A 20367-nucleotide genomic window follows, 5' to 3' on the forward strand; every position below is an offset into this window, starting at 1 on the left:
TCCTTTTTCACTTTAAAATATGGACTGTCTCCATATACTTCATAGAGATCTTCTTTATTCTTTTTGATTGTTTTGTGGTACTGCCTTTTAAGGGTACCATAGGTTATTCAATGAGCAGACCAGCCTTGCTAATGGCATTTTTTTCTTACAATCACTGCTGAAATGAATGTTTTGTGCCTATCTTGTTTCCTACTTATTTGGGTGTATATTCAGGTAGCATCATCAGTAGAAGTCCCCAGGAACCCTGAGATAAAGAATAGCATGCAGAAAGTTTAATAGGGACTATTCTTAGTATTAATATCTGGAGGGAAAAGAAAAAGAAAGCAGGATTGAATGCAGGGAGAAGTCAGGCTGCAATGCAGTATCAATTAAGGCCTCAGACAACCCTACAGGGAGCTCTGAACCTAGGGTAGTCCTTCAGGGTCGTCACAAGTTAAGGTGAGGGGTCCAGCTTTATACCACTGAGACCATCAGTAATCGGAAATAGGATACCCCGCAAAACGGGGTTAGTCAACCTTCCTAACCTGATAACTGAAAGTTGTCAGCCCACAGCCTGATCAGTAGTTGGGTAACTATATCAGTCCTAAAAGAGAGATCCATGCAGCACAACACAGAGTCTATCAAAGCCGATGCCTGAAGACATTTGAATTCACTTACATTATATCACTTCAAGGCTCTGGGTGGGCCTCTTCTGCTGGAAGAAACTCAGAAGTGGGAGATTAGTAGGATGAACTGCAGCCCCTGCTGCTATAACTGGGTCTTGAACCTACAACTGATTATCATTATCTTCATCCAATACTATCCATTCTAGATTCCCTTCACTGTCAGCTAGCATCACTGTGGGTCTTGGTGGTTCACCATGTGGAATGAACAAGACCCTCATCCCTGAGAAGTCTGTATTTCTGCTTTCCATGTCAGTCGAAAGCACTGACCACTAAACTTATCCATGTATCATCAAAATTGTACAAGGGAGAACTAAGAGATATCCAAGTGGATAATTTGGATGTCTAACATATTTCTTCCTGCTCCCATTGTGTGACAGCAGCCCTACCTCCTCTTCATGATCCAGGTCAATTACGCCTACCAAGATTGTGAATTTTATTCCTCCCTGTTGGTCCCTTGGCAGGAGGAGCCCACAATGCGGTCTTAGCTCAAAGTTAAATGGATCTCTTGCTGATTGCCTGGGGGAAGCATTTCTCTTTCTGGAGACCATAACTTCTAATCTAGAAGAGCACAGAATTAAGGGGATTTGAGTGACCACAAATTCCCCAAGTAGAACATTGGAAATAATGAAAAGTGCAGTCTTCTTGCCCATATCTATTATTTCTCAGACCAATATTTTCTATCTATTGGAGGCAGCATCATATGATGGATGTTGATATAAGGTACATGTAATGTCCTAGAGCAGGGGTCCCCAACCCCTGGGCCGCAGTACCAGTCACGCAGCAGGAAGTAAGCGGTGGGCAAGCCATCGAAGCTTCATCTGCTGCTCCCCTTCTGTCCCCTTTGCTCGCATTACTGCCTGAACTGTTCTCCTCTCCCTCTCCATCTGTGAAAAAATTATCTTCCACAAAACTGGTTCCTGGTACCAAAAAGGTTGGGGACTGCTGTCTTAGAGGATGACACCCCATCTTCACAGCATATTGTCTCCAAGTTGGTGCCTTAGCTGTGCCTTTAACAACTCAGTATATTGCTGTATTAGGCCAACAGCTTCTGGGTGGTGTGGTATATGAGAGGACAAGTGGATTCTATAGACATATATAAACTTTCACACTGCCTTTGCCATAAAGTGGGTCTCTTAAGCCTCTATGACATTACATTTTTGATACGTAAAATATTCTATAAGGCCTTAGATAGCAGTTCCGGCAAACAAATGGACTAACTCCAGTCATTCCAAAACGGCAGTCTGACTGACACCTAAACCCATGCTCTTAGATAGATACCACTCTATGTTTATTCCCTCATGATTCAGATAAAAGCAGAGGGCCTAAGATTATACCCAAGCAAAGGAAATAAAGTTGAAACCTTGAGAAATATACAGCAAAACAAAGAGCTCACTTTAATTCTAAACACAAAGATAGAGAGGGGAAGACAGTAGTTTTCATCCCATTCCCATATACACCTATGAATAAACACAGGTAATATTTACTGAGAGCTTACTCTGTGCTAGTCATTGTTCTAAGTACTTGGCTTTAATTAACTCTTTTAAACTTCTCAACAAACATATGGCTATCCCATTTTAGTGCTGAGAACACTGGGGCACAGACAGATTAACACACTCCTTTCTTTCGCTAGTAAGTGATGAATCCTGCGTTCTAAACTGTGCGGTCTGGCTTCAGGGTTTTTACACTTAAATGCTACACTATATCACTACAATACACTATATCACTTCTAAAAACAGGAAAGAGGGAAAGAAAGACCCAGGGTGCAGTTTTTTTGTTTCTTTGTTTTTTGACTGGGAAAATAAATTATTTTGCTTGGGGCAGTGGGCAGTGGTCCGGTCTTAGAACTGCTGGAATGCTTCTTGGTGCCGTCATCCTCGTTGACCTTGAGCATGTTGAAGTGCACCATCTTGCTCAGGGGCCGGCACTCGCCCACTGTGACACTGTCGCAGATTCGGACATCCCTGAAGCAGGGGGAAAGGTGCACAGACATGTTTTTGTGGTGCTTCTAGAAGCAGTTGTACTTTCGGATGTAGTGGAGGTAGTCTCGGTGGATGACAACGGTCTTCTGCATCTTCATCTTGGTCACCACGCCAGACCGGATCCGCCCTCGGATGGAGACATTACCAGTAAAAGGGCATTTCTTGTCAATGTAGGTGCCCTCCATGGCCTCCTTTGGTGTCTTGAAGCCCAGACCAATGTTCTTGTAGTATAATGGGAGCTTCTCCTTGCCAGTTTCGCCAAGCAGGACCCTCTTCTTATTTTGAAAGATGGTCAGTTGCTTTTGGTAGGCACACTCAGTCTGAATGTCTGCCATCTTCCCAGCTGCCTGAAAAAAGCCAGGGTGCCCTTTTTTTTTTAACAAACTTCCCTAACCATTCAATATCCTTACTGCCCACCAGGTAGTCATATAAACCTCCAGTACCAGCCTATAAGGGAGAATAAGAAGAAAGGGTGTGTTTCTAGTAAAGTGACAAGGATATCATACTTCGATTTGAGCATTGTGTCAGCCAGTTCTGGCTGGGAAACCACAGAAACTCTTAGCCCTTTGGGCTTCAGTTTCCTCTGAAGTAGGATTAGATGCTTTCTCAGGTTCTTGGCTATTTCATAACCAAGAAATAATTATCATACTGGATTATGTTGAACTACCTGGAATTTGGGAGAATGGGTTCACTTTTCCAAATGGAAAAGTGATAAATGGAACCTCAGCTGCTTACATGAGAATGTCTTTACCATCACAGCTTATCTGGAGAAAACATCAAGGTGAATCTTTTAACCTTGAGCTCTAACAGTACTTGTTTGAGTGAAAGGTACAACCTTATCCTAGAAGCTAAAACCTGGTGACAAAGGGGCAATCAGCTTGAATCACAGTGAAGGGACATTCCTCATTTCAAAGCTGAACCAAAGTGCTATGCTCTGTGACAAGCAGGTGAACTCTCAGAGGCCCTGAAAAGTTGGTGAATCCATCAGCATGGGGAATCGGCTATCTTGACTGCAAATGACTCATTCTGGCACCCCCTTGACAGCTGCTGATTTGTTTCCTTAAGACAACTCTTTTATTAGAGAAAGATGTGTAGGTATGAGCTGCATGGTTTCACATGAAGAGAGCAAACAGAATGAAATCTAGGTTAAGAGAGCTCCACCAATACACTGAAGCAAACAAGCCATCTCTGCAAAAATAACCACCTCTCTCTTTCTTCTTTCACAACACAGACACTTTGTTAGCGGTAAGATTATCTAAAGTTAAGTCCCATCCTTTCAACAAGCACTCCACTTCTCAAACTGATGCACCACATATGTCTATTGTCTATTAAAATATCACACACACACATAGGCAAGGAGAAGTCTAAAAAGAAGGTAGCATATGTATTCATTTAATCAGTTATTCTACTGAAAAAGAGTTGTTAGTACTTCTCTATATATCACGTTATGCACTGGAAACACAGATGTGAAAGAGGACAGATCTCCTTCCAATGAGAGAGGTTATAACCTAGCAGAGGAAATAGAAAATCACATCCACAATTACAATAGCAAGTGAAAAATATACTGATCCTTGCAAACACGGGTTGCTCTTCGAGCACCAGAGGGACATCTTAATGCCTTGGGGCAATCAGAGAAAGCTTCTTGGAGTTGATGTCATAAGTTGAGCTTAAATGGTAGAGAGATTTTAGTTGAAGGAACCAAAGTTCATTTTCAGGCAGAGAAAGAAGCTTATGAGAAGGTATAAAGGTCTACAAAGAAGGATTTGCATGAAGTGGGAAGTCAGACTATAAAATTTCAGAGTTTCCCAAGTTTAACATTTTATTGTTCAATTTTTTGAAATGGGCTTTATCAATGTAAAATCAAACCAGTAAATATATAAGCGATAGCTTAAAACAAACAAGCAAACTTGCTCTCAGGTCAAACATACATTTACCATGGTGACTACTTTCCTTTTTGAACATTTAATCCTCCATCTCAGGACAAGAAGATACAAGGCACAACTAAGAAATGTGTGTGAAGGAGACTTTCATGGGAAAACAATAAGAAGAGGGAAACACAGAGTGTACAGTTAACAAATATTTAGGTGATAGTTGTACATTATACGCAGCGAGAAAAACACACACTAATGAAATAAAGTAGCCTGATTAAATTAATTACAATACATTCATACTATTTAATAAGATATAGCTTTTTAAAAAAGTGTAATTTGTACATATTCTCATGGGAGAAGATTGATTTGAGTGAATAAAACAGTTTATGAAAATTTATGTATACTAGGATAACATTTTTGTTAAACAAAACAACAATAACACTCTGTTTGTATGTATTTGAGTGGGTTTAGAATATGTGTGTAAAAACATAACAATTGGGGACTTCCCTGGTGGTCCAGTGGTAAAGAATCCACCTTCCAATGCAGGGGGCATGGGTTCAATCCCTAGTCGGGGAACTAAGATCCCATGTGCCACGGGGCAACTAAGCCCACGCACCGCAACTATTGAGCTCACGTGCTCTGGAGCCTGCACTCCACAACTAGAGAAGAGAAAACCCGCATGCCCCAACTAAAGAGAAGCCTGAGCACCGCAACAAAGAGACTGCGCACCGTAATGAAAGACCCCGTGTGCCTCAAGGAAGATCCTGTGTGCTGCAACTAAGACCTGACACAGCCAAAAAAAATAAAGAAAATAAATAAATTAAATAAATAAATATTAAAAAAAAATAACGATTGTTAACTGTTATATTTACTGATGGAGAAATGGGGGGATGGAAAAGATTGTAGGAATGATACTATTTAAAAAATATTATATGAATCCTTTTTTTACAAAATCCTTTTTTGAAATGTTTAAGTATAAAAATTATTTTGTTATATATACTTTATATAACATAACATAGATTCATGTATATTTGTTTTAAATAAATTTATATGTGAACATATGTTATCTATTCATCTATTTATTTTTTAAGTCTTTTAATTTCCCAGCTGCTTCCAACATATTTCACATGGACGTCCCTTGGCTTTATTTTTCCCTTGGCCCATGTGATGACTTTTATGGCCACCATATCTCATCCATTCTCTGGCCAGTTTTATGTGACATGCTAAGCACAAGGGTCAACACTTTTATAACAACTGACCACAGTCAACCATGTCCCTGAATCCATCAGTATCTGTCCACCTTGTCAGACTGGCCCAGTTAATTCAATGCAGCTATCAGTTCAACACAATCTGCTCACTTTACTTCTTGTCCACAGGAATTTGCAACATTTTCTAATATAGGAAAGAAAAGATTGACTCTGAATCCTTGTTTGACCATAGCCATGGCTCGGATAAGGCACTTTCCTTCTCTACACCATGTTATCCATAGGGGTAAGCAAAAGAGACAACATATGTTGAGTTACTTTGAGAAAATCAAAAATTATGTAATATTACATTAATTATTTTATCATTTAAATGATACAGGGAACTTTTAGAAGGCAAGTTTATTACTAATGACCCTGGGAATCTCCAGCATTCATTTTTTCAACCAGTATTTATTATTAACTGTGTTCCAAGCACTGATTGAGACACTGGGGGAAATAGTATAAAACCATAAAGAAATCTGTACCCCACTGGAGTTTACCTCATAGTGGAAGGAGACACACCACAAGCCAAATAAATAGAGATATTAAAAGAGCAAAACAATGTGCATTTTAGGGTTAACAAAATGTAATTCTACATATTTTAAATATCTCTGAAATCAGGATGAATTTTACAGTCAAGGACATGTCGTAGTTTAATTTTTTTTTCTTTTCTTCTAGCACATATACGATGTTGCTTCTCATAACGTTGATGTCTAAGAGTTGATAATACATAGTGTAGTGTGCGGGTAAAAAGCAGGAAAGAGTTACCATTCTGGAAAAGATAAATTTAAGTAAGGTAAGAGCTCCCTAGAAATGTTATATTTGAGCAATAACCAGAAGGAGGTGAAAGACCTGGCCATGCATATATATGGAGAAAATCATTGTAGGTAGATGGAGAAGCAAATGCAAAGGCCCTGAGGCATTATGGCCTGTGTATTTGAGGAGCAACAAGAAGATAAGTATGGCTGGAGCAGAGGGAGGGAGTGGAAAGAGTATTGGCTGAGGTTCAAGAGCTGTAGCCTGGGGCCATATCCTGTGGAAACTTACATATTACAGTAGGAACTTTGGCTAGTCTTCCAAGTCAAATGGACTTTGTGGAAGGATGGAGATCAAGGGAGTGGCATGGTTATAAAAGAGGTTGGATTCTGATATGTTTTGAAGGTAGAATTTTCAGGATTTGCCTATAGAGTGGAGGGAAGAATGAGATAAGGTTGATGGTGGGAGTTGCCCAAGGATGATGCCAAAGGTTTTGGTATGAGCCAGTATACCATCCCTACAGATAGACTTCAGTTCCCAAAGGTATTCATTCCTGAAAGACTACTTCCTGAGCTTAGAGATGATGGTGAAGAGTTGATTTGGTGAAAGGTTTTGCCAGTACTATATGGTGTTTCCTTGCTTGAAGAGAGAGATCCAAGGAGTTGTCAGACTTAAGTAGGAAACAGACATCTTACAGGGTGTTTGAACTTCTAGCAAAAAATTGGCAGGGACCTGCCCACAGGTGTCTTGAAATACTGGTCTCAGTCATTCTCACGAAACCTTGGAGAAGAAAGCTCTGCCATGGTTTGCCTGAATCCCTCTTCAGGATCTTCTGAATGGTAATTATTCAGAAAGAATTTAACCAAAACTTGATTAACTCAGTCTTTCCAAACACTTGGATTTTTAAAAAATTATTACACTATTAGGAGACATACCTAATCACAAGACACTAAGACACCAGATACATACTTTTAAAAATTGTGCTAATGTTACCATTTATTAAGAGTCAACTCTTCATCTGGCAGTTTTCTTTAAAGGCATCATCTATAATTCTCACAACCCTTCAAGATAGATGTTATCATACCTATTTTACAGATGGGGAGACACAAAACATGCAAAAGATACACGAGGACAAGCATAGCATAATATATTCGACTCTTCAGAGCTATGTCCACAAGCTATTTCCACATTGGTGTCTATGATCCTTATGGACCTTGACAGCGGTGCTGACACCATGGTATAGTTTCCTGTGTTATCAGGGGGAAAATCCAATCTTATCTAAGGTCTTTTATATGCTTGGCATTGCACTAGAGTATTTCATAGCAATTTCAGCCAACTATGTTTACCAAAGCAAGGAATAGGCCCTTGCATTTTAGAAAGAGTGGGAACAATTATACTTTTTAAGAGGGAAGGGTGGGGTTGATTGATCATCCAATAAATTTATTATCTAAAAATCCTAATACAAGGACAGACATGTTAGTCAAAATTACACAGTATAGGAGAGAACAAGAGCTTTGGAGTGGATAGATCCAGATTCAGACTCTAAATCACATCTCGTATTTACTATACACAAAGGATTCAACTCCCTGACCCCTTGTTTTTATCTGTTAATAACAGAGAAGGCTGTCTACTTTCAGTGAATACCAAGTGTAACATATGTAATAGACACTAACCTGGTCTATAAAAGGTAGCTAATATTATTAAGGCAGTGTGGTATAATGGTAAAAACTATATGTCTTTGTCCATTCTGGCTGCTATAACAGAATGCCATAGAATGGGTGGTTTATAAACAGCAAACATTTGTCACAGTTCTGGAGGCTAAGTCCCAGGTCAAGGTGCCAGCAGATTCAGGGTCTGATGAGGACCCTCTTCCTGATTTATAGACAGCCCTCTTTTCATTGTGTCTTCACATGGCAGAAGGGGCAAGGGAATGCTCTGAGATCTCTTTTATATGGGCACCAATCCAGAGCCCTCAGGACGTTATCACCTCCTAAAGGTACCACCTCCAAATACTTTCACACGTGGGTGTTGGTTTCAATGTATGAATTTTGAGGGGACACAAATCTTCAGTCCATAGCACTGTTGTAGGCAAAATAATGGCACCCCCAAAGATGACCACATCCTAATCTCTGGAACCTGTGAATATATTATGTTATATCAAAAAAGGGGAACTAAGGTTGAAGATGGAATTAATGTTCTAATGAGCTGGCTTTAAGATAGCAGACTATCCTAAATTATATGTGTGAACCTAATATAATCACAAGGATCCTTAAAAGTGGAAGAGAGAATAAGAAGAGAAAACCAGAGAGATGGCAATATAGGAAGAACTCAGCATGGCATTGCTGTTGCTGGCTGGGAAGGAGGGAGAGGACCAGAAATCAGGGAAAGCAAATGGCTTCCAGAAGCTGGAAAGAGAATGGATTACCTATTAGAGACTTGAGAAGAAGTTTCAGCCTTGATAAACCATAACGCCTTAATCTTAGCCCAGTGAGACTCAGAGTGAGACTCCTTTTGGATTTCTGACATCCAGAAATGTAAGATAATATATTAGTATTGTTCAACCTACTAAGTTATAATTTGTTACAGTAGCAACTGGAAACCAATACAAAAACTAAGAGCCAGGAGGCTTGAGTTCCCGTTCCTGCCCTGCTGCTGACGAGTTCTAATATATCAGCTTTCTTAACCACTCCATGTCTCATTCTCCTCTTCTGTGAAATGCAACTTATAATACTAGCTACCTCATCATCTTAGGGGACTAGAAGAGTTGATACCAGTTTAATCATTCAGAGTAGTGTTTGGCTCATGGCAATTACTTAGTGTATATTAACTATAAGCACTTTCTTAGGGGCCAGGAATAATGGTCTCAGAGATATGGTTTCTATTCTTTTAATGTTGTAAATATGCAATATATAATTTGCAATTACATGCAATATATAAATACGCAAACATTTACGTACTTACATATTGCATGTTATTCGCAAAAGATGTAATATGTAAATGTGTAAACATAAAATGCTGGACACGTCTACATTTCTAAACTATTTGTTGTATAACCCTGGAGAACAGTTAATGGAGTGTAGAACCCACATCCAAGGATGAAAATTGAGGCCGTGCTGGTAGCGAGGGGCAGAGGCAAGGAAAAAGAGTCTTCAGCTGTGATAATGAAAAGAAAGTCACGTATGTAAAGAGCTCACAGCAATAGCAGATCGGCTGCCATTTTTAACCTAACATTTTATCACTTTTTCCTTTAAAGAACAACCCCGTTGCTTTCAATCATGGGTGTAGAGAACGCACATAATTATTTGGCATTTCAAAGAAATAAAATTTAAAAAGAGCCACTAAAGTTATCCATCCATCTTTTCTAAACTCGAAACATCAAAAATAGATGTCCCTGGCATGATAACACACTGAAGTCATTCTGAAAGAAAGTTAGAATTTCCATTCCTCATTTTCCTTTCTCCCCAGTAAGGTTTTCAGCAGATGGGAATATCAATTTAGTTACTTGACATTTAGAAGGATAAATGACTTAAGAGCTTTATGATCCCCTCTCATTGAAGCATATTTGATAACATCTGCCCAACATCTTACACTCACATCAGAGCCAACATGATTTAACAAGAAGAGAATGGCTAGAATCCAGGACCCCAGCGTTCTATCCCTGGTCCTGATATAAACATGAGCATTGGGTACATAGACCTGATGATAAATAAAGCTTTTTGTTCTGTGGTCAACTTGTGTATTAACACCTTAGCTAAGATGTAATTATTAAGACTAACAAAGACGTTAGAAATGGGATTTGTAATAATATTTTCAGGGAGAAAATAATACTGTATATGGGGACAGGGTTTCATCCTAAACTCTAGGGGAAAGAAAATCTGTCTTACTTTAGATTTTATTAAAGGTCTTATTCTCACAGAAGAAAAGTTTCTCTACTCTCATTATTCTTTTTTAAAGACGAGTTGCCATCTTTATTAGAAATTCTGATTTTTCTTTGATGTAATAAATTATAGTATTTCATTTATGTTCTTACCTCACTAGTTATCAGTCTTAAGTCAAGAACATAAAAAAATATATAGTCTGATCTTTCTATTTTATAGTGTCCTTTTAAAGAAAAGAAGGGGAATGTCATCCCTAAGGCATTTATAAGGACTTATTGGGCAACCTGCAACAGCTAAGAGCCGTAAAACAATTAGCAACACGCATCTAAATCACTTGAACAAATAGACAGCAAGCACCTCCGGACTTGGTATTCACATCTAAGGGAAATACAAATCTTTCCTGATACCTGGTATTTGGATATTGACTAATGAATAGTTTTCATTCCCTCAAAATTATCCTCTCTTGCTATTATGGGTAAGTCCATTCAGGCTCTGTATCCTGAGAAACTATGCAAACAGTCAGGACTTAAGAAATAATCGCTAAATGAACAAATGGATTAATTTATTTATTTACAGGGCTCTTCCATTCTATGGGCTCGGCTTATAAAACTAAGGAGTTTTCTGGTACTGTATATTTGATCTCAGTGGAATTTAGTTTGCTAAGTCCCTCTATTACATAAATAATGATAATGAAAGATAGAATTCTGAAACTTGAAGGGATAGTAAAGGTCAACTGATTCAATATCCTCATTTTCCAATTTGTAGAATGATTTTAGCATTTCAGGGGCCCTCAACAGGTCATCTAGTCAAGAGTTTGACAAAACACTTCATGAAAGAAGGAAATACATTTTATGCGTTGGACTTGAATTAAATGCCAATGGTTTAGTTTAGGAAACAATTTAATGTTACATTTCACTTGCTTAAATATATGTATATTTATAAACTATGACTCTGGAGGAACCTACAGCTAGTTAATTGTCTTTACTATCTAAAGTTCTTTATCTAGATGTGTGATACATTTATATAATCTGCTCCAGAGGTTAAAATTAAGGTCAGTGGACTATTAAAGAAATGGAAAATTTTGATTCAAGGGAAGAAAAAATAATTCTAATAATCAAACTACATGATGATAGAATGATATGCCCTTATGATATTGATTTAGCTGTGACCTGGTATATTCAATTGAATAATTAAATTTAAAATGATATATTTACTTGGGGTTTTCTTAGTCAATGTCTGTAGAATACAAACTTTAGAAGCATGGGAATTAAATGTATTCAACAATAAAGTACACTACTTAGCAACTAGTAGATCATCAATAATTAACTAGTAAAACAACGAATTAAAACAATAACTAAAGAACGACTTGGATATTTTATTACGACACTCATCCCTGCTGTGAGATCCAAACACAAAAAAGAAGACAGACCGAGAGCATTAAAGGAGCGGAAAGAAAGTCCAAACTGTGGCAGGAAGGCCGGCCTTGTGATGTGTTTTTAAGTCGACATGGTACAAAGACTTATGAACAAAATATACCTTTTTTGTTCTAATTTAAATCTGTATCCTCTTACCCTGACAAAATGTAATTTTGTTATCTTTAAAAGAGATCCTTTCCACAAAGTTTTTATTTTTAATTAAGCATAGTTGCTGTACAATATTATGTAAGTTATAGGTGTATAATACAGTGATTCACAGTTTTTAAAGATTACACTCCATTTATAGTTATTATAAAATATTGGCTATATTCCCTGTGTTGTACAATATATCTTTGTATCTTATTTTATACCTAATAGTTTGTACATCTTACTCCCCTCCCCCTTTATCCCCTCCCCCTTCCCTCTCCCCTCTGGTAACCACTAGCTTGCTCTCTATAACTGTGAGTCTGCTTCTTTTTTCCAACAAAAAAATTTTAATTGCCATTTGATGTTTACTAGACAGTAAAACCACCCATTCTCTTTTCTTGTAGTAACAGCATACTGTTTGCTTTGGGTACCACTTGTATCCCACCATCGGATTCAGTTTGGAAGTCCCATCATGTATGGCACACTGCCCATCAATAACTAAGATGTGGGAAGGTGGCCCAAGCTTGGAGAATTGTCAGCTCTTTCTCTGGAACTTGTCAGCAGCAACCAAAAAACTGAAAATGTTTGGAGTAGATTCATAGCAATGATAGAAACCAAACACACTGCCCAACAATTTCTGCAACTTGGCTGCCCAGGGCTCCTCTGGTTCTCAAGCTTTCCTTTATAGTAATTTCCATATCAACCAGAAATTAATTTTCTGCTTATATTAGTCATAGGCAGTTTCTGTTGCTTGCAAGCAAGAAATTTTAACTGATGCAGAGTTCAAGTGAGGACTTTAGAATTCCCATATCTAGATTTACATATTTGATCTGTCACTTACCGACTGTATGATATTCAGCACATTCCTTGCTCTGCCTAAGCCCCAGTTTCCCTACCTGCAAAATGGAGATAAAAGAATTTGCCAAATAGAGTTGGTATAGGAATTAAATTAAATGGTGTTTGTGCAGTATCAGACATTTAGTAAATACTCAGTAAATGTTTGCAGGCTAATACGAGTATTTTAAAAAGTAAAATGACTCTTCATAGACATATTGCAATTCAGGAATAATAAAAGATAAAATTGCTCTTTCTCCAAGAGTTTCTACTAAGGACCTTTGTAAGAAGCGTTAGTCAGGCATTGATACAACATTTCCTAGATTTTAAGATCCACAGATTTTTAAAAAAACATTTCCTAAACTGGGCATCTGATGGTCCATGTCTTCATTTAGTGAGTCAGTGTTCCTCTACCCCTTTTTCTTTTCTCCGCTCCAAGTTCTTATTAACTGGTGATGCAGCTTACAATCAATAGGGTCCTAAACCAGGAAGTATGGTGACTAACACGATGGGTCCTGAATCACCCATGCACAACCCACAGTGCAAAGGACCGCATCCCTTGCACATTTTCTCAGCTCTTATTCTCTAACCTACACTTCGTGGAGAAAGCAGACATCGTAATCTTACTAATTACTTGTGCTGACCTCCACTTGTCTTAAATAGAAACAAAATTCTGGTTGGCGTTCCAGGAAGCTCTGTGTTCAGCCTTCTGTAGTTGTGACTGTCGTAGCTGAAGCATGTTTTCTATTGGGATAGCAGAGGGCTGTTAATTAAAGCACATGCTTACTGACCTATGGTCTTTCTTCGTGTTTACTGCTGCTACGATCATGATCTTAAAGGGAAGAAGAGAAAAGGGCTCTCCTGTTCGAGCTGACTTCTGCTCCCTATATGAGCAATGTTAGCAGTCACTGAGAGGGACCGATTTTCCTTTGCGGGTAGAGGTGCATGGGTGAATCTTTTCACTTGCCAAGTCACCTCAGTTTACCAACTTATTAAAGGAACTAAATACTTGCTACTGTGTAGAAGGGATAAGTCTGATTGATTAATTGTTATAAAAGGCCTGGAGATCCAGGGACAGCAAGGAGTAAAATGACGCAGTGCATTGTTTCGTTGGTGTTTTTTTATTAATGTTGACTGAGGAGTATTGAGCCAGCCAAGCACACAGTGTTGTATTAATTTTCAAAGTGAGCACTTAACTGATGCATCAACATTAAATCTAAACATAATCCTATCGTGGGAAATAAAGCATGAGCTCCCTCTTCTAGCCAGGTTTCTTTGATGTAGGGTTATTTGAAGCATGATGGCCTCGGTCCCATTAATGTCCAGAATTGCTCAAGTCCAGTGTTTAAATAGGGGATGCTAGAGTGCCCGCAAGAGGCTTAGCAATCGTAATAATTTATTTGAGGGATGCCAGAACTATGTGATGATTTTGAAGCATGGAGAAAGGAGAAAATGAATGGATTAATTTTAAAAGTAGTGGTTTTGGAGTCACACAGAGGTGGATTCTAAGCCTTGACCGTTGGGTCATTTGTACATTTGTACAAGTAACTGGATATCTTCAAATCTCCATTTCCTTATCTGTAAAACTGAGATAACCTTACGAATAACCTTGGACTACTGCAAATTTTAAAAATGTATGTAAGTTAGGTACCTAACTGCAAGTTGGAATGTAATAAATATTTGTTCTTTTCCTTCCCTGTTTTAAAAACAGACTAAAAGCTCTTGGCTACAGAAAGAAATACTTTCTATAGATTACAAGGGGGGAAATGACATTGAAATAAAGGCTGTTTGGGTTCCATGAGCACAAAAGTCCTTAAAGCATCTAGAAAACTACAAAGCCCATTCAAATCCACTTTCCTTTTCTCTGTCAAATTACAAAATTATAACCAATAGAAGGAGGTTAGATTATTTCTTCAGAGATAATTTCCCAGTACTACTTATGCAGAGATGATAGATAATTGACTTCTATGAGCTTTATTCCCCAAATGCAGCGTGAGTGGCAGTAGTAAGTTACAGGTGGAGGGCACTGCACGAAGCAGGGAACATTCAAAAATGATAATGGAATAAAATATCAGTAACTGATATAAATAAGAAGAGAAAATAGTTCAAAGGGGAGAAAGTATTGTGCTATTTTAGATAGGGAACAGGGAGGACCTCTCTAGGGATCTGCCTTTTGAAGATACCTGGGGCAAGTGAAGAAGAGAGCCTTGGAGATGCTTAGGGGATGGCATTCCTGACAGGGAGAGGAGCAGAGCAGGCTTGTGTAAGATGGGGGTGAGGGGCGGTGTGTCTGGGGCGTGGTGCACAGGGTGGCGAGGTTGGAGCTGAGACCTGAGATGGGGTCACAGTAAATCCACTGGCTTTTGTTCCAAACACAAGGGGCAGTCACTGGAGGTCTGAGCAGAGGAGAGATGTATCTGACAACTCTAGGGGTTAGTCATGGTTGGTGCTTCAGAAGAAGACAGGGAGCAATGTCTTTTTGGCCTCATCTCACTTCACAGCAATGACGGGGAACACTGTCCATACTGACGAGGTCTGCACATAGCAACGAAAAGGATGAGGGAAACCAACACCTTAGGAAGAAGTAGTCACTCCTTTGGAGCACTTACTCTATCCAAAATAGAAATAGCTTAAAGGAGTGATTAAACATATTGTGTCACTCTTCTCACTATTTATGATACCTTGAAGTGAAGTTTCTAGGACTAGCTTTGAATTTTGGAGTATTTTACTAATAATTTTGTGTTTATCCTTGAGGGCAGACACGGAGTCTTAGCTTTGTATTTCCAGCGCTTATTACAAAACATGACACTTTGAACAAATTCAATAAATGTTCACTAAATTAATGCCTCATAAAACTAATATTTGTCCATACACTACTTCCAGTTGCCAATTCAATTGTCTCCACATTTATTATCATCTTATCTGACCCTGATGGTAATCCTGAGAGGGGGGCTATGACATCTTATGACACCCAGAGATGTGCCACAAGATGAGTTGAGATCACCGATGCTCAGGGAAGTTAAGCAGCAGCTGAAGCCACATAATTAAAAGTGACAAACGTTGGATATAAACACTAAATCACATTATCTCTTGCCAAGATCCTATGCCACATTTGCTGCAAGTGTCCTTCTAATACCCACCTTCTGAGCTAATCCTTTACTCCGTCAGTCTATATCCCAGTTAAAAAATAACTACCATATCTCATATGTATGTAAGGGATGAAAGTCAATGCATATTAGAAACATTATCCCGGGATCCGAAAACAACTGTATGCAATAAGAGACTGGGTGAATTTTCAGACATTAGCAATGCACATTTTTCACCTTTAATGTATTGGAACAAGGATTCTTCAGAATTAACTGAGCATAGGAGGCACTGAATGAAGACTCTAATTTGACAGACTGATAGCCATCCAGGGTATTTATCCATTTATGCCACGGCCTAGAGTTTTGACAAGGCTTCTTATTTTTAGTGGCAGGTAAGAGATCGAATTACATATCAATATCTTGACTTTATGCTATTCTGGCAAAACTGCATGCTTCTTTCACTAAGGTTTTTGTCATTTTACCAGACCCCCATTGTTGGTCAGTTTCCATTTACAGCGATCAAGTTAGTTTCTCCCACTGGAAACGTATCCCTGCCTTTTAATAAACCTTACAAAATGCCAAACTAGCTCTTGGTTCATAATTTAAACCCAGGGAAATCAGACTTATTATGGAATGGACATTTAAGCAGGTTTTTAACTACCAGGAATCTCTGGAGACAAAGCCATCACCCCATCTGATCTACTCTCCTCTCCATCAGTGACTCTTGGGGTCTCATTATCTTATTTGGTATTTCAAAACTGAAACAATTGTACTAACACCAAGGGCACCACTCATTGCTACCAAGTAAAAAAGGCAGCAAAAAATGTACCAGTGTCAGCATGCAATGAGTGTCCAAAAAGGAAACAAATGCACAAATGATTCATCATCATCAATAGGACCTGTCAAGGTGAAGTGAAAAGGGAAAAAAGTTAGAAACTCCTTCCAGTGTGCTAATGATACCACTGTAGGTCACTGAAGGGGAGCACATTGCTCCCAATATCAATTAGATTTTGCTATTTGATTTAATTTTGTTAACTGCTCAGTTCAGAGGTAAATAGGAGGAGAGTTGTTACATATCTGTTTAGCACACACTTAAAGATCATTTACTCTGTGCCCTATTCTGTATTATGAGCTTTATGAATATTTATTTAAATATCAGAAATTCTTGGTCAGTTTCCTTTCTGTACAGTTTCTTCCCCTTCTCTTTCTTTCTCCTTTCTCTTCTTTATCATTAGTATATAATATTTCTACGAGTTTCCTAATTTCAACCTTTACTTTAAATAATAGTTGACCTCCTGCCCTTACTCTAAGGGACATTAAGGAAAAAAGAATCCAAAATAAAATATTTATTTTATGATAGATTTCTAAAATTTAATTTTAACTATGTCACTATAAAATCTTATGCACAGAAACCTAATGATTTCTGCAGAGAAGAAATTTTTTCAAAGTTGGGGAAATTGTGCAGTTCTTCCTCTATAAATGCCAAATCCTTATTAGCATATTTCCTGCACTACCAATGAGGGGGAAAATAGTTACCCAAACAACTAGTATAGCAATAGTTAGAGTCTTTTTTATTAGAAAACTTCTGTTTACCAGAAGAAGAAGGTAATAAATGCACCTCTCGCCCAATGAATAAGTGATTTTTCTAGGCATCTGCTGGAGAAAATAATAATTCATGTTTTTCCTCTTTATTTATTGAAATCACCATTTGTTCTGAGTAGTAAATATAAACAAATTAAAGAGAAAGAGTGAGTTAGAAGAAAGCTAGTCCAACTTTTTCCCCCAACCTGCAGAAAAAGAGCTTGATACTGAAATACAACTGTAAATCAATTAATGACGGTGTTGGATTTTGTGAGAGATTTAGCTTCTCAGCTAATGTGTCTCCTGTTGTAGTGAAATTTCAATATGACCAAGTGACTATTGTTCCTCTTATTTCTCTGGCAAGATGAGGGGAGGGGTGTGAAGGGTGAGAGTTGGTATAACTGCACCCGCTGTAGCAGACACCACAGTTTTCTTGTACGTGAATGTATTGAATTGTAGTGACACAGCTGACAAAGAGTTGTCTTTTCATGAGCTTGTGCTCTTTATTGCTCCCATTAGCTCTTGGAGAAGGAAAAAAAAACAACAACAGGTGAATTCAACAGGCTATAAATCTTCCCTGAAGTACAGTATGATACTGTCTCCTGGTGGAAGAGGAGGTTCAAGGAATACAGAGCACCTCCCTACCATGGATGGAACATGTGTTGGAGAGAGAGGGAATGGCACAATACCTGCAATACCAGAGCTCCCATCTGGCCTCCCCAGATGAGTCTTTCCCTTTGCAGTCCCAAATCATGCCAACAATTAAGAGAGATGATTACAGCCACCAACAGTCTCACTGAACTAATACCTCCTTATTTTCAAGAGGTTAATTCTATTTCTAAGTAAGCAAACCACATTAGGAAAAATATGCAATGCCTTACTTACACCATTTTTTAAAAGGGAAAAACACCAGCCTCCAAAATACTGGAAAATAAATTTAGCTTAATATTGAAGAACACTAGTAATTCTCAATATGCCCTCTAATAAATTTCCTTTAAAATACCCACAAAGATATAAAAAAAAGGGCAAAAGTTAACAACCAGGATATAAATAAAAAACAACAACTAAAGCAAGGTGTGAGGGAAATATCTAATAACATCATCAGTGAAGATGGATTGAGAAGAATATTTTTAAAGTATGTATATACATTTTTCTGAGCCAGAATAGCCCAGATGGCCAAAAGAAACAAAAAAAAAAAAAAAGAATTTGATTCCCCAACATCCCCCCACCAGTCGGCTCCTCTAAGCCTTGGGGGAAGAGGGCTTCCCTAAAAATCTTCTTTTTGCTTTCTCTTTTCTCTTTTCTTTTCTTTCCCTTCCTTTCTCCCTCTCTCCTTTCCTCCCTCTCTCTCTCCCCTCCTTCTTTCCTTCCTTCCTTCCTTTTTCCCATCCACCCATCTTTCTGTCTACACACACACATATACCTATATGCATATATACAGGCAAACACACATAAACCCATATATGTTTGTTTTTTACTGCATGGAAACTAACTTCTGAACAGCTTTTCTGCCATTCATCCCAGACTACCATCCCCGCAGGCTTTTTTCTTACCATGTCCATCTATTAAGAGACCACATATTTGTAAGCTTTGCTATAGTAACAAATGGCCACAAAATCCCAGTGCTTTATAACAAAAGATTTACTTCTCACACATGTTACATGCCAGCTGCACGTTGATGACCGCTCAGCTACAGCTTTGTATTAAGTTCTTGCCAGAGAAGCAGCAACAATGTGGAGGATGATATTCTTTCAGAAGAGGAAAAGTCAAGAGTTGAGTAGGAGCCGTTCAGCACTGACCCTCCATCGACATATTATAATATGAGGATTACACATTTTTCTTCTTTTAAGCTCCTGACATTTAGAGGTCATTTATGCAAAAGTGACTAAATAGAAGTTTGTGCCTAGATATGGGGGACTGTCAGAAAAAATAACACCCAAAACATGTGACATTGGCTTCAGGGTTAGGAACAGACCAGTGAGAGAACTGTTCACGGAGATTGGAAACATGACTTCTGTTGGCCTGCATTTCCTTTCTCTTTCCAACTAAGAGTGTTATTCAGTGGCAAAATATTGATACTACTATTGTTTGAGATAATTTGGAAGACAAATATCGTATCTTATGGCTTTAGGCAAAGGAATAGCAAAACTGAATTTTACCAGCTTGCCTTAATTGTTATTGAGTGAATTTGACACGGTGCTAAGACAGAGATGACTCAGAAAAGAACTGGCAGGTTTGCAAATAAGTATTATTGGTAAGAGAGGTAATACAGAAATTCTTGCACTCGAGGGGTAGAAAGATGCAACAATTTCTCGTCACCAATAAATAAAAGTTACAGCTGGAAAAATGGAGTAACAATAAGTCACAACCTCAGGGTAAAGACCAAATCAATAGCCTATCCATAAAGCACATGGTTAAATTTTCTAAAGAGATGAAGGTGGGCCCTAGAAAATTCTTTCATTTGGACAAAATGTCTCAGGAGAAAAAAAAGACTAAAGAGATAGTCTCACAAAAGTCTAATAAGTTCATGGTACTTACAATTAAGTCTAAAGATCAGACACATCAGAACCTAGGTGGCAGTCCCCATGATTCCAAATCCCTGTTATTCACACCCTTTTATAATCACCTCCTCTTCATTATGGGCAGGACTGTAATTTGTTTCTAAAAGGTAGAATACGAAAAATTATTTAATATTTGGCCCTTTAAGAGAAAAGTTTGTGGACCCTTGAATAGAACAAAAGCAAACAAATAACAGTCCTACCTCATCTAATCATAAAATACGTTATTTTATCTTAACACTTGCTTTTCCAAGAAATACATTATTTAAAAATACTTTTCTACAGAGTTTTGAGGGAAGAAAAGTTGGGATTTCAGATATATAATGTAAAAATAAAATTCTCTCATAAGTTTT

The 20367-nt window shown here is 38.1% G+C and overlaps 1 pseudogene; it reads right to left on the reverse strand.

The window, feature by feature from the left end:
* Window positions 1–209: 209 nt before the first annotated feature.
* On the reverse strand, window positions 210–2979 carry LOC101329575 (small ribosomal subunit protein uS17-like; annotated as a pseudogene).
* Between the last annotated feature and the right edge of the window lie 17388 nt (window positions 2980–20367).

This window comes from Tursiops truncatus, chromosome 8 (assembly GCF_011762595.2).
Source record: "Tursiops truncatus isolate mTurTru1 chromosome 8, mTurTru1.mat.Y, whole genome shotgun sequence".
Classification (NCBI taxonomy): Eukaryota; Metazoa; Chordata; class Mammalia; order Artiodactyla; family Delphinidae; genus Tursiops; species Tursiops truncatus.